Source organism: Oncorhynchus mykiss, chromosome 10 (genome assembly GCF_057628025.1).
Source record: "Oncorhynchus mykiss isolate SJ-2025 chromosome 10, ASM5762802v1, whole genome shotgun sequence".
Taxonomy (NCBI): Eukaryota; Metazoa; Chordata; class Actinopteri; order Salmoniformes; family Salmonidae; genus Oncorhynchus; species Oncorhynchus mykiss.
The window spans coordinates 11,384,043-11,398,104 of record NC_143031.1 but is presented as its reverse complement, the minus strand read 5'-3'; positions in this window follow the sequence as shown (position 1 = coordinate 11,398,104).

Here is a 14,062-nt window from a genome sequence, read left to right as displayed (position 1 = left end):
AGTCAAAGTCCAGACCTGAATCCAATCGAGAATCTGTGGAAAGAACTGAAAACTGCTGTTCACAAATGCTCTCCATCCAACCTCACTGAGCTCGAGCTGTTTTGCAAGGAGGAATGGGACACAATTTCAGTCTCTTGATGTGCAAAACTGATAGAGACATACCCCAAGCGACTTACAGCTGTAATCGCAGCAAAAGGTGGCGCTACAAAGTATTAACTTAAGGGGGTATTAACTTAATTTTGCACGCCCAATTTTTCAGTTTTTGATTTGTTAAAAAAGTTTGAAATATCCAATAAATGTCGTTCCACTTCATGATTGTGTCCCACTTGTTGTTGATTCTTCACAAAAAAATACAGTTTTATATCTTTATGTTTGAAGCCTGAAATGTGGCAAAAGGTCGCAAAGTTCAAGGGGGCCGAATACTTTCGCAAGGCACTGTAAATAGTTGAATACGCAGTGATAGATATTTTGGTGACAACAAAACCAAAAATCTGAAATTGTTTTTCCATTGGAGTTGGTTGTGCTTTTATTTATACACCAGATTAATGTGTTATCCCTGTCCTTCATCTAATAGCAGAACAGAGCTGGGCTTGGGTCATTGATAAGATATTGTCTCCATGCAGCCTTATGATGCTGTGAAAGGATATAGGAACACAAATGATTTGGGTGGATCCCATCCTCCTTGTAAAATGAGCTTTGTTTCCAGAAGGCATCAAAATGTTAATTAAATGTTACACCCACAGAGATGCAATAGTCTCGTAGCCAATTATGGAGGGATAAAAGTCTGCTGAAACGTTCAATGCCACGATTTTGGGAGGTCACAGGGCCAGATATTATGGGGTGTTTGTTGGTGTCAAGCGGAGACCCAATCAGTTCTTTAAAATCCATCTTCAGCTGTTCTGAGCTGCCCTTCATAATGTCATTGAATCCCACATGAACTATGATAGACTACATTTCCTGATGCAGCTTTAAAATGTTTAGGAGCAGCTTATTGATGTCCTGTACTCGAATCAGATCAAATCAAATGTTATTCGTCACATGCGCCGAAAGCAACAGGCCTTACAAGTGAAAGACCTTACAGTGAAATGCTTGCTTACAAGCCCTTTAAAGAAAATACCTCGTCAAAAAAGTAAGAGCTCAGAATAACAAATCATTAAAGAGCAGCAGTAAATTACAATAGCGGGGCTATATACAGAGGGTACCGGTACAGAGTCAATGTGCAGGGGCACCGGTGTCGAGGTAATTGAGGTAATAGTACATATAGGTACCGTTATTAAAGTGACTATGCATAGATAATAACAAAAAGTAGCAACAGCGTAGAAGAGGGTGTGGGGGGGGCAATGCAAATAGTCTGGGTTGTCATTTGATTAGCTGTTCAGGAGTTATATGGTTTGGGGGTAGAAGCCTCTTGGACCTAGACTTGGTTCTGGCACTAGGACCTCCCTGACCGAGTCTGAAATATCAATATGTTTCATTCATACCATCATAGTCCCTGTGCCCAAGAAAGGGAAGGTAACCTGGCTAAATGAATACCTCCCCGTAGCACTCACGTCGGTAGACATGAAGTGCTTTGAAAGGCTGGCCATGGCTCACATCAACACCATCAACCCAGAAACCCTAGACCCACTCCAATTTGCATACTGACTACCTTGACTACAGCTCAGCGTTCAACACCATAGTGCCCACCAAGCTCATCACTAAACTAAACACCTCCCTCTGCAACTGGATCTTGGACTTCCTGACGGGCCGCCCCCAGGTGGGCCAACACATCTGCCACCCTGATCCTCAACACCGGGGCCCCTCAGGGGTGCGTGCTTAGTCCCCTCCTGTACTCTCTGTTCACCCACGAATGCATGGCCAAGCACGACTCCAACACCATCATTAAGTTTGCTGACGACTCAACAGTGGTAGGCCTGATCACAGACAAAGATGAGACATGAGTTTATAGGGAGGCGGTCAGAGAACTGGTAGTGTGGTGCCAGGACAACCTTTCCCTCAATGTGAGCAAGACAAAGGAGATGATTGTGGACTACAGGAAAAGGCAGGCCAAACAGGCCCTATTAACATAGACGGGGCTGTAGTGGAGCGGGTCGAGAGTTTCAAGTTCCTTGGTGTCCACATCACCAACAAACTATCATGGTCCAAACACACCAAGACAGTCGTGAAGAGGGCATGAAAACACCTTTTCCTCCCCAGGAGATTGAAATGATATGGCATTGGTCTCCAGAACCTCAAAAAAATCTACAGCTGCACCATCGAGAGCATCTTGATAGGTTGCATCACTGCCTGGTATGGCAACTGCTCGGCATCCGACCGTAAAGAGCTACAGGGAGTACTGTGTACAGCCCAGTACATCACTGGGACCAAGCTCCATGTCTTCCAGGACCTACAGTACCAGTCGAAAGTTTGGACACACCTACTCATTTCAGGGATTTTCTATATTTGTACTATTTTCTACATTGTAGAATAATAGTGAAGACATCAAAACTATGAAATAACACGTATGGGATCATGTACAGTAGTCTCCAAAAAGTGTTAAACAAATCAAAATATATTTTATGTTTGAGATTCTTCAAAGTAGCCACCCTTTGCCTTGATGACAGCTTTGCACACTCTTGGCATTCTCTCAACCAGCTTCATGAGGGAGTCACCTGGAATGCATTTCAATTAACAGGCGTGCCATGTTAGAAGTTCATTTGTGGAATTTCTTTCCTTCTTAATGCGTTTGGGCCATTCAGTTGTGTTGTGACAAGGTAGGGGTAGTATACAGAAGATAGCCAAGAATAGCTCAAATAAGCAAAGAGAAATACAATCCATCATAACTTTAAGACATGAAGGTCAGTCAATCTGAAAAATATCAAGAACTTTGCAAAAAACATCAAGCGCTATGATGAAACTGGCTCTCATGAGGAGCGCCACATGAAAGGAAGACCCAGAGTTACCTCTGCTGCAGAGGATAAGTTCATTAGAGTTACCTGTCTCTCATGAGGAGCGCCACATGAAAGGAAGACCCAGAGTTATCTCTGCTGCAGAGGATAAGTTCATTAGAGTTACCTGTCTCTCATGAGGAGCGCCACATGAAAGGAAGACCCAGAGTTACCTCTGCTGCAGAGGATAAGTTCATTAGAGTTAACTGCACCTCAGAAATTGCAGCCCAAATAAATGCTTCACAAGATTCAAGTAACAGAAAACATCTCAACATCAACTGTTCAGAGGAGATTGAGTGAATCAGACCTTCTTGGTCGAATTGCAGCAAAAAAAACACTACTAAAGGACACCAATAAGAAGAAGAGACTTGTACATAGCCTCCTTATTGTTATTTTATTGTGTTACTTTTTATTTTTTATTTTATTAAGCATGTCGTAACTCTATTTCTTGAACTGCTTTGTTGGTTCTATTCCGCACATGGGACAAATACAATTAGATTTTCTTAAGTTGTGTTTGGTTGACAACACAACCAAATATCAACATTTAAAGGAGATGTAGCCTATTACTTGAATAGTTCCATCTGAGACACTGGCTTAATCCCATTCTTTAACTATTATTTTTGTATGAGTTGGAGACGTGAATCCAATATATCATTTGTTAACTTGTCAACAAGTTAATAAGTTATTTATTGTATTTCAAAAGTGATATCGATTGGTTGTCACGCAACTAAATATCAACATTTGAAGGATATGTATCTTCTGCTTGGATAGTTCCATCTGTGCCACTGACATCCTGGCTTGAATTCCAGTTTACTGGAGGTCAGCCTGTGCAACTGACCTACTGGCTTGAATTCAAGTTTACTGGAGGTTAGCCTGTGCTACTGACCTACTGGCTTTAATTCCAGTTTACTGGAGGTCAGTCTGTGCCACTGACCTACTGGCTTTAATTCCAGTTTACTGGAGGTCAGTCTGTGCCACTGACCTACTGGCTTTAATTCCAGTTTACTGGAGGTCAGCCTGTGCCACTGACCTACTGGCTTGAATTCAAGTTTACTGGAGGTTAGCCTGTGCCACTGACCTACTGGCTTGAATTCAAGTTTACTGGAGGTTAGCCTGTGCCACTGACCTACTGGCTTTAATTCCAGTTTACTGGAGGTCAGTCTGTGCCACTGACCTACTGGCTTTAATTCCAGTTTACTGGAGGTCAGTCTGTGCCACTGACCTACTGGCTTGAATTCCAGTTTACTGGAGGTCAGTCTGTGCCACTGACCTACTGGCTTTAATTCCAGTTTACTGGAGGTCAGTCTGTGCCACTGACCTACTGGCTTTAATTCCAGTTTACTGGAGGTCAGTCTGTGCCACTGACCTACTGGCTTTAATTCCAGTTTACTGGAGGTCAGTCTGTGCCACTGACCTACTGGCTTTAATTCCAGTTTACTGGAGGTCAGTCTGTGCCACTGACTGACCTCAAGCTGCTGACTAGCTCAATAGTAATTTTCCTGCAGAAACAATGATGAAGATCAACATCCTTTGTAACGTGTAAAAAATATTTAAAAAACACACATTTTACATCAAATCCATTCTTCTCATTTTTAGGACCTAGTTACAGTACAATCCTGTCTAGCAACCGTTACATTTCTCTTTAAAAGTCAACGACAATGAAACATGTAGAGTCTTCAAATGCAAAAGCTTAAAATGAATCAATTTCAGTATCTGAGGAAACGACCAGATTTGAAGCACATTCAGCTCTGAATAAACGACCAGATTTGAAGCACATTCAGCTCTGAGGAAACAACCAGATTTGAAGCACATTCAGCTCTGAATAAACGACCAGATTTGAAGCACATTCAGCTCTGAGTAAACGACCAGATTTGAAGCACATTCAGCTCTGAGTAAACGACCAGATTTGAAGCACATTCAGCTCTGAATAAACAACCAGATTTGAAGCACATTCAGCTCTGAATAAACGACCAGATTTGAAGCACATTCAGCTCTGAGTAAACGACCAGATTTGAAGCACATTCAGCTCTGAATAAACGACCAGATTTGAAGCACATTCAGCTCTGAGTAAACGACCAGATTTGAAGCACATTCAGCTCTGAGTAAACGACCAAATTTGAAGCACATTCAGCTCTGAGTAAACGACCAGATTTGAAGCACATTCAGCTCTGAATAAACGACCAGATTTGAAGCACATTCATGCTCTGAGGAACCGACCAGATTTGAAGCACATTCAGCTCTGAGTAAACGACCAGATTTGAAGCACATTCAGCTCTGAGGAAACGACCAGATTTGAAGCACATTCAGCTCTTAGTAAACAACCAGATTTGAAGCACATTCAGCTCTGAGTAAACGACCAGATTTGAAGCACATTCAGCTCTGAGTAAACGACCAGATTTGAAGCACATTCAGCTCTGAGTAAACGACCAGATTTGAAGCACATTCAGCTCTGAGTAAACGACCAGATTTGAAGCACATTCAGCTCTGAGTAAACGACCAGATTTGAAGCACATTCAGCTCTGAGTAAACGACCAGATTTGAAGCACATTCAGCTCTCCGTTCAGTTGTCCAACAACTCTCACAATCACACCAATTATTATCCAGCTGCATTCAATTGAGAATTTTTTATTTTTTTGTCTGTAGTCAGTCGTTCTCTGCATTTCTGACGTTTTCCTGCTAATCTTTAGGTGAGGGGGCATACCTCATTTCTCGAAACAGCACAGAACGCTATGTTTGTTTAAAGGTGAATATTACAGGGTGAACAAAACCATACACGTTGTCTAGGTTGGTTTTATGGGTTTCCAATGGTCAAATGATGTGGTATTGGGACTGATGATTGGGTAGTGAAAGTGCAGGGCTTATAGATGGTGTTGCTGACATCAAGGAAATCCTCTGATTTAGTATTTCATACCAGTATGTACAGTATACCTCTCACCTGGTTCTAAATTGTCCTGTTTTAAAAGCTCATTGCAAATGATAGATTAACATTGTTATTAGGATCACATTCATAGTGCATATATTTTCAACAATCTTGCCACCTTTCAAATGTAGTCTGACACATTACGTCCCCGGTGTGTCTGACTGTTGCAGTCTGGAGCTGTGCAGCACGCATGTCAGATTGCCCATGAAAGGCAAGTCACAGCTCCTGGAGAGTGAGGGCTAGATCCAAAATGGCTTCAGGGACAGATTCACCAGGCAATAACTCCCCCAGTTGGCGAGATCCCTACAGGAACACACAGCCCTGCCAACCGTCCTCTGCTGTCTGTTTAAATTTGAGTCATTTAGCAGACATGCTTATCCATAGTGACTTACAGGAGCAGTTAGGGTTAAGTGCCTTGCTCAGGGGCACATCAACAGATTTGTCACCTAGTCATCTCAAGGATTCAAACAAACAACCTTTCGGTTACTGGTTCAACACTCTTAACAGCTAGCCTACCTGCAGTTCTGTTCTGTCTGGTATGTATGTTCTGTTCTGTCTGTTCTGTTCTGTCTGGTCTGTCTGTTCTGTTCTGTCTGTTCTGTCTGTTCTGCTCTGTCTGTTCTGTTCTGTCTGTTCTGTCTGGTCTGTCTGTTCTGTCTGTTTTGTTATGTTCTCTCAGTTTTGTCTGTTCTGTTCTGTCTGGTCAGTCTGTTCTGTCTGGTCTGTCTGTTCTGTCTGTTTTGTTATGTTCTCTCAGTTTTGTCTGTTCTGTTCTGTCTGGTCAGTCTGTTCTGTCTGGTATGTCTGTTTTGTTCTGTCAGTTTTGTCTGTTCTGTTCTGTCAGTGCTACCTGTTCTGTCTGTACTGCTCTGTCTGTTCTGTCTGCCCAGTTATGTCTGTGCTGTCTGTACTGTTCTGTATATTCCATCTGTACTGTTCTGTCTGTTATGTTCCATCTATTCTGTCTGTTCTGCTCTGTCTGTTAAAATCAAATCAAATCAAATGTATTTATATAGCCCTTCGTACATCAGCTGATATCTCAAAGTGCTGTACAGAAACCCAGCCTAAAACCCCAAACAGCAAGCAATGCAGATGTAGAAGCACGGTGGCTAGGAAAAAACTCCCTAGAAAGGCCAAAACCTAGGAAGAAACCTAGAGAGGGACCAGGCTATGTGGGGTGGCCAGTCCTCTTCTGGCTGTGCCGGGTGGAGATTATAACAGAACATGGCCAAGATGTTCAAATGTTCATAAATGACCAGCATGGTCGAATAATAATAAGGCTGAACAGTTGAAACTGGCGCAGCAGCACGGCCAGGTGGACTGGGGACAGCAAGGAGTCATCATGTCAGGTAGTCCTGGGGCATGGTCCTAGGGCTCAGGTCCTCCGAGAGAGAGAAAGAAAGAGAGAAGGAGAGACACTACATGTTAATGTTTCAAATGTATGTACAGTACCAGTCAAAAGTTTGGACACATCTACTCATTCCAGGCTTTTTCTTTATTTGTACTATTTTCTACATTGTAGAATAATAGTGAAGACATCAGCACTATGAAATAACACATGGAATCATGTAGTTTACCAAAAAAGTTTACCACATGTTAATTTGTGGAATTTCAAGGTAGGGGTAGTACACAGAAGATAGCCCTAGTTGGTAAAAGACCAAGTCCATATTATGGCAAGAACAGCTCGAATTAGTTGTTACTTTAATTACTTTAAAAAACGTCAAGAACTTTGAAAGTTTCTTCAAGTGCAGTTGCAAAAACCATCCAGCGCTGTGATGAAACTGGCTCTCGTGAAGACCGCCACAGGAAAGGAAGACCCAGTGTTACCTCTGCTGCAGAGGATAGGTCCATTAGAGTTAACTGCACCTCAGAAATTGCAAATAAATGCTCCAAATAAATGCTTCAGAGTTCAAGTAACAGACACATCTCAACATCAACTGTTCAGAAGAGACAGCATGAATCAGGCCTTCATGGTCGAATTGCTACAAAGAAACCACTACTAAAGGACACCAATAAGAAGAAAAGTCTTACTTGGGCCAAGAAACACGAGCAATGGACATTAGACCGTTGGAATTCTGTCATTTGGTCTGATAAGTCCAAAAGCAAGATTTTTGGTTCCAACTGCTGTGTCTTTGTGAGACGCAGAGTAGGAGAATGGATGATCTCTGCATTTGTGGTTCCCACCGTGAAGCATGGAGGAGGAGGTGTGATGGTGTGGGGGTGCTTTCCTGGTGACACTGTCAGTGATTTATTTAACCAGCATGGCTACCACAGCATTCAGCAGCAATACACCATCCCATCTGGTTTGTGCTTAGTGGGACGATAATTTGTTTTTCAACAGGACAATGACCCAACACACCTCCAGGCTGTGTAAGGGCTATTTGACCAACAAGTGCTCAGCATATGTGGGAACTCCTTCAAGACTGTTGGAAAAGCATTTCAGGTGAAACTGGTTGAGAGAATGCCAAACGTGTGCAAAGCTGTCATCAAGCTGTTTTTGTCCTGGGTCATATCTCTCCAGTTCTTGGGGTTTGAATGTCACAGGTTTATCTGTCTAATGGTATTTCAATCTGACCATTACCTTTCTGATCAAACAGCCTACTTCAAATCATCGCCTTCAAGTGGAAAAAAAGTTGTTCAATGATAGTTGGATATTGATTTCTTCTGGTGTAGTGGAACTTGTATCATGACCTTCCTTTAACAATGGTCTAGTCCCACAGTCCCTTTCTGAGTGGACTGGACATGTGGTGTCGTGTTAACAGTGTGGTAACAGTGTCTGCTGACCGCTTTCCCCTTGGATGCACCCGTCCACCTCATGCTCTGTCAGTCATGGCAGCTTCCAGATGAAGCGCCAGATGCCACGGTCCCGAGTGTGTGTGTGTGTGTGTGTGTGTGTGTGTGTGTGTGTGTGTGTGTGTGTGTGTGTGTGTGTGTGTGTGTGTGTGTGTGTGTGTGTGTGTGTGTGTGTGTGTGTGTCTTATCTTATCTCTATCTAGCCTACATTTTTGTGGGGTGTCAGAATATGTCCTGTGGTTGATAGAGCAGTCTGTGGGGGAACAAATGGACCAGTGATGATGAACAGGAAGAGAGCCGCACGTCCAAAAACAGCCCAGCCAGTCAGCCATGTGATGGGTCGGAACATACAGAAAGAACATGTACTGTAGAACTGCACTGATCTCTCCAACATAGATCCTGTTTACGTATGCAGTTCAGCTTTATTCCTTATGCAGCAAAATAAATAATGTGTTTACAGTACACGGCTTCGCTATTAATGCAGAACATTTCGCTCAAGGACACTGTTAGTGACCCCTGGGTGATTTATCCACTTCCTATACTCTACAGTAGTGTTTTTGTCCCCTTCAGGCTAGAGGCTCAGAGGAACCAGACAGTAGATGAGACCGTACGTTGAACTTCCTGGCAGAGGAATTCTTCTTTCAAATCTTTTCCTGCTATCAAATAAACCTGGAGCCTTTTTCCGCTTTTAATCTTCCTAGAATTACTGCCGTCGTCCACTTTGGAGAGAGCTCTCCTCTCCTCTCCTCTGTGATCAAAGTGTAGAGAGGTGAGCGATGGTTTCATTAACATTGTTTTTAATTGCTTATCAACTGAGTTAATGAGGATGGGCTAGGATGACTACCATTCATCCGAGAGAGGCCAGGCCTGTGAAGATAGTGGAACAGCCAGGAGGACAAAACTATTTGCCTGGTTATTGTTGCATCTCCAGATGAGCTTTAATAGCCAGTCAGTGACGTGATCAGGCTGATAGGCCAGTGAATGAGGGCCCAATTAAAGCTTCATTAGTGTGGGGAATTGGAAGGAAGATTCCCTGATAAGGTACAGAAATCTTACGACTTTCACTAAATGCTTGAGGCTAAGCTCCATATTTTGCTTGATAGTCTCTCTGTTACTTGGTGATGAAAATTCAACGGCTGACTAATCAGAATGCACTTCTTAAATCCACTGCAACATTTTATTGGCTTAGCATAGCATTGTATGTGACTTAGCCTATGTTAGATACTCATTATTCAGAAGGCAACGCTCAGGGTATTTTGCAGTATGTGTCAAAGCTACTGAAAGTGGGCTATCTGTGACTGCAGTGTGTCAGCATACTTGGAGTTATTAAATATGATTGACATATGACCAGGAGATTATCCCATGACCCAGTTTCAGTGGTAGCACTTAGCTTACTCTGTCTGTTTTTGCAATGAGATACATTGACGTTGCTTTAACTGAATGTGTGCATATGCTAATTAAAATTACACTGGGGAATGAGCCATTAATTCAGTATGACCAAATAAGGAATTATCCCATAGTTACAAACTGTAAAGTAGCTAACTCAAACATTTGCTCCTTTCAATATGTTGAAAACAGAAATGAATGAGCACATAAAACTCTCTTTCAATTAATAATTCACATCGATTTAGAGGGTTGGTTTTCTTTTAGAATGAAATGACATTTAAGGTCATGTAATGAACAGACGTGTGCAGGCATGTGCACAGACAAGGCTCAACCCGTGCCTGAGCACCTGCCCGTTTGCCCTCCAATGAAAAAGTGCTCACACAGCTCGTGGATTTTTTTACATTTGGTGAATGACTTCTTCATTTTTATTTACATTTTTTATTTTAAATTTAGAAATTTCACATCATAGTTGCTAATTTCATAAGCTCTTGAATCTCCGAAAGATCCTATAGCACCAAGAGAGCACTAGTCAGACTTGCTTGCTTGTAGTGGCCACTGGCGACGGGGGCGCTGGGCTTGAGACTGGTAGGAGGCTATTTTTTAGTTTGATCTATCGTGTGTCTCTCACTGTCAGGGGAAAACATTGGGGCAATTTGACTGCTTGTTAGTAAGATGCATTTGTCAGCAGCAGGACAAACTCAAATCAAATGAAAAGGATAATTGTTTTGACAGCCTAACTAACTAGCTAGCAGATTTACATCATCATTCAATATGATCTTCTGATAGACACTTTTCCCGATGTCAGTAATCTCTCATCGTCTCTAGGCTGATGAGTCACTGGCACTAGCTTGCTCATAATGTGTGTTGTTGTTGCAGAAATACTATTATATTCGAGCACCTTCCCACACAAAGATCTGTGCACGGCCCTGGAGGTGTGTGTGATTAGGATTTTGTTTTGGACAGATACAAACAATGTCGGCAAGCAGACACAAACAGTGGTAATGGATGTAATCACCATTACTGGAGAGTTCTGCACTCAGGCTCTGCACCTGGCATGTTGAAGCCGTCGAGTCAGGGACTTCCAGGCCCTGGCCAGACACATTTTCTAAATAATTAAATGGTTCTCCACACTTTGAATATTGCATGTAACGAAACAAAACGGGGGTCCCCAAAGCACACCAGTGAATAACTGTAAAAAGCCTGTTTTAAAAGGCACAGAGAAACTAGGCCAAACCTTGACTAAACACAACCCTTAGGCTTCCTCAGAGGACCCAGCCAGGTCTCCATGAAGAGATACCAGAACACTGAAGGAGGACTCACAGGTCACAAAACTAAAAAAAACTCTGTTATCCAATACCCTTCATTTAAACCATTCCAGTAAAATTAAAAATTAAAAATAAAAAATGGCAGTTTGAAACCAGAGTGAGGCAAAAGGGCCATGGGAATCCAATCCATACTGTTTCATATTATTTCCGTTTTCCAGTCTATCTATGATGACCTCCATTACAGATTCTCCAACAATAGATTCTTACACTATCCTCCAATCTATGTCAGAGAGGCCTAAAGGGCACTCTGAAGGTTTTCCTGGTGATGAGTTGAGTAGTGAGAAGAACCAGTCTGGATGTAACACGGGACTTGTAATGAGAAGAACCAGTCTGGATGTAACAATGAACTTGTAATGAGAAGAACCAGTCTGGATGTAACATGGGACTTGTAATGAGAAGAACCAGTCTGGATGTAACATGGGACTTGTAATGAGAAGAACCAGTCTGGATGTAACATGGGACTTGTAATGAGAAGAACCAGTCTGGATGTAACATGGGACTTAAGAACCAGTCATCTGGATGTCTCTTTAATTTTAACTTACATTTTAATTTTCTGTATTCCCTTGGAATTAATTATATACGTGTGAACTGGTCACAAATCAGTCATAAAATAAAAGGTAATAGAATCCTCTGTGGTGAATATATGGACTTTAAGCACTCAGGACATGAGCTGTGATGTCCAGCTGAGCTGCAACTTTTCTCTGACGGGCCGACAGCAGGCGGAGCAGCCTTTCTCTAACGGGCCGACAGCAGGCGGAGCAGCCTTTCTCTGACGGGCCGACAGCAGTCGGAGCAGCCTTTCTCTGATGGGCCTACAGCAGGCGGAGCAGCCTTTCTCTGACGGGCCTACAGCAGGCGGAGCAGCCTTTCTCTGACGGGCCGACAGCAGGTGGAGCAGCCTTTCTCTGACGGGCCGACAGCAGGCGGAGCAGCCTTTCTCTGACGGGCCGAGAGCAGGCGGAGCAGCCTTTCTCTGACGGGCCGACAGCCGGTGGAGCAGCCTTTCTCTGACGGGCCGATAGCCGGTGGAGCAGCCTTTCTCTAACGGGCCGACAGCAGGTGGAGCAGCCTTTCTCTGACGGGCCGACAGCCGGTGGAGCAGCCTTTCTCTGACGGGCCGACAGCAGGTGGAGCAGCCTTTCTCTGACGGGCCGACAGCAGGTGGAGCAGCCTTTCTCTGACGGGCCGACAGCAGGTGGAGCAGCCTTTTTCTGACGGGCCGACAGCAGGTGGAGCAGCCTTTCTCTGACGGGCCGACAGCAGGTGGAGCAGCCTTTCTCTGACGGGCCGACAGCAGGTGGAGCAGCCTTTCTCTGACGGGCCGACAGCCGGTGGAGCAGCCTTTTGTTGCAGGAATTTAATTCCTCTGTTTTAATTCCCAATTAAAATTAAACACTCTGTCAATTCATAAGAATTTGTAGTTACAATTTTTTTTTAGTTTTGTTGAGGAAGCAGAGGTGAGGATCCTCGAGAAGGGTGATAAAAAAAATACCGTAGATATTCTGTTATTCTATCACACGTGCAATGATATCCGAAGGGGAAAAACACTGTCCCTTGTTTGCAGTAACTTATTTTTTGTAGTATTATTTTACTCCAATGTTTGTAAACGGTAAGTAAATGAGAACAAACACTGTATAGCCTCAAAACATGGTGTTATATCATGGATGGTCAGTCCTTGCATCTATAGCTCTGTCTTTTGAATTTGAGAGTGGTTACATTTCTCCAGCACCAGCAGCTTTTAAGCCGAACAGTGGCTGGGAGGAAAAACGTATTGTTTCAGCTGCTAATCGCCATTTAAAGGATTCCAGCTTTAACACAAGTTTGAGGCTATTTTCAATTGTAAAAATCCCCATGTAGGAAACTATCTTTGATTCAGGTAAATCTTGGTTCAATATTAACGATCAAGCCCTTAAGCCCTTAATGGCTTAAGACTTGCCATGCGATGATGAATGAGAATCTAAGAGCAATGCCTATTTCAGTCAGGAACTATGTACTTTATGTAAAGGAATGTACTGCATGTTGCTTGAATCGTTTATTATGCAATCATCCTGTTTGCTCACATTGTTCCATGTTAGTGCAACAAATCTCTCCTGTTTCACGTTGTCTCTGTGTTCTGTGTATATCTAATTACATGTTTCCACAGCTCCCGAAGAAACAAAAAATGTGTTGCCCCCCCCCCCCCCCCCCCCCCTCTTGAAGGCAGGGAAAACAGTTACGTTTTAATGTTAAGTTCCTGCAATTCTACACATTAAAGTAAAGAACATGTTGCGGTTGTATCGCAAGTTTAGTGCAGTTCTACACATTTTGCCAGGGTGCAGATTTGTTGTTGCAGTTTTAAAGCTAATTTCCTGGAACTACACATTTTGCCATAACTTATGCCATGTTAATGATATCTGAGTGATATCTAAACATTGTTAGATGACTTGGCTAATTAACTGATTGTCAGTGACTGACAAAATGAGTGAAAAACTGCTGATGCACAATCCTGTGTATTCTACTATTCTAACTGTCAACTCTCAGGGGCCCTAGCCGCTTATAGCACTTATGCCTGGAGCCTGCCCTGGATTCTATGATGCTTCCAATGCAGAGGTATTTTGGACTAGATCAGTATATGTAATTAACCCTTAACCCCCCCCCCCCCCCCCCCCATCTTGTGTCATGTACCCTATGACTTGCCAACGACAGTCAGCAGAGTTGACTAATTAATGCAC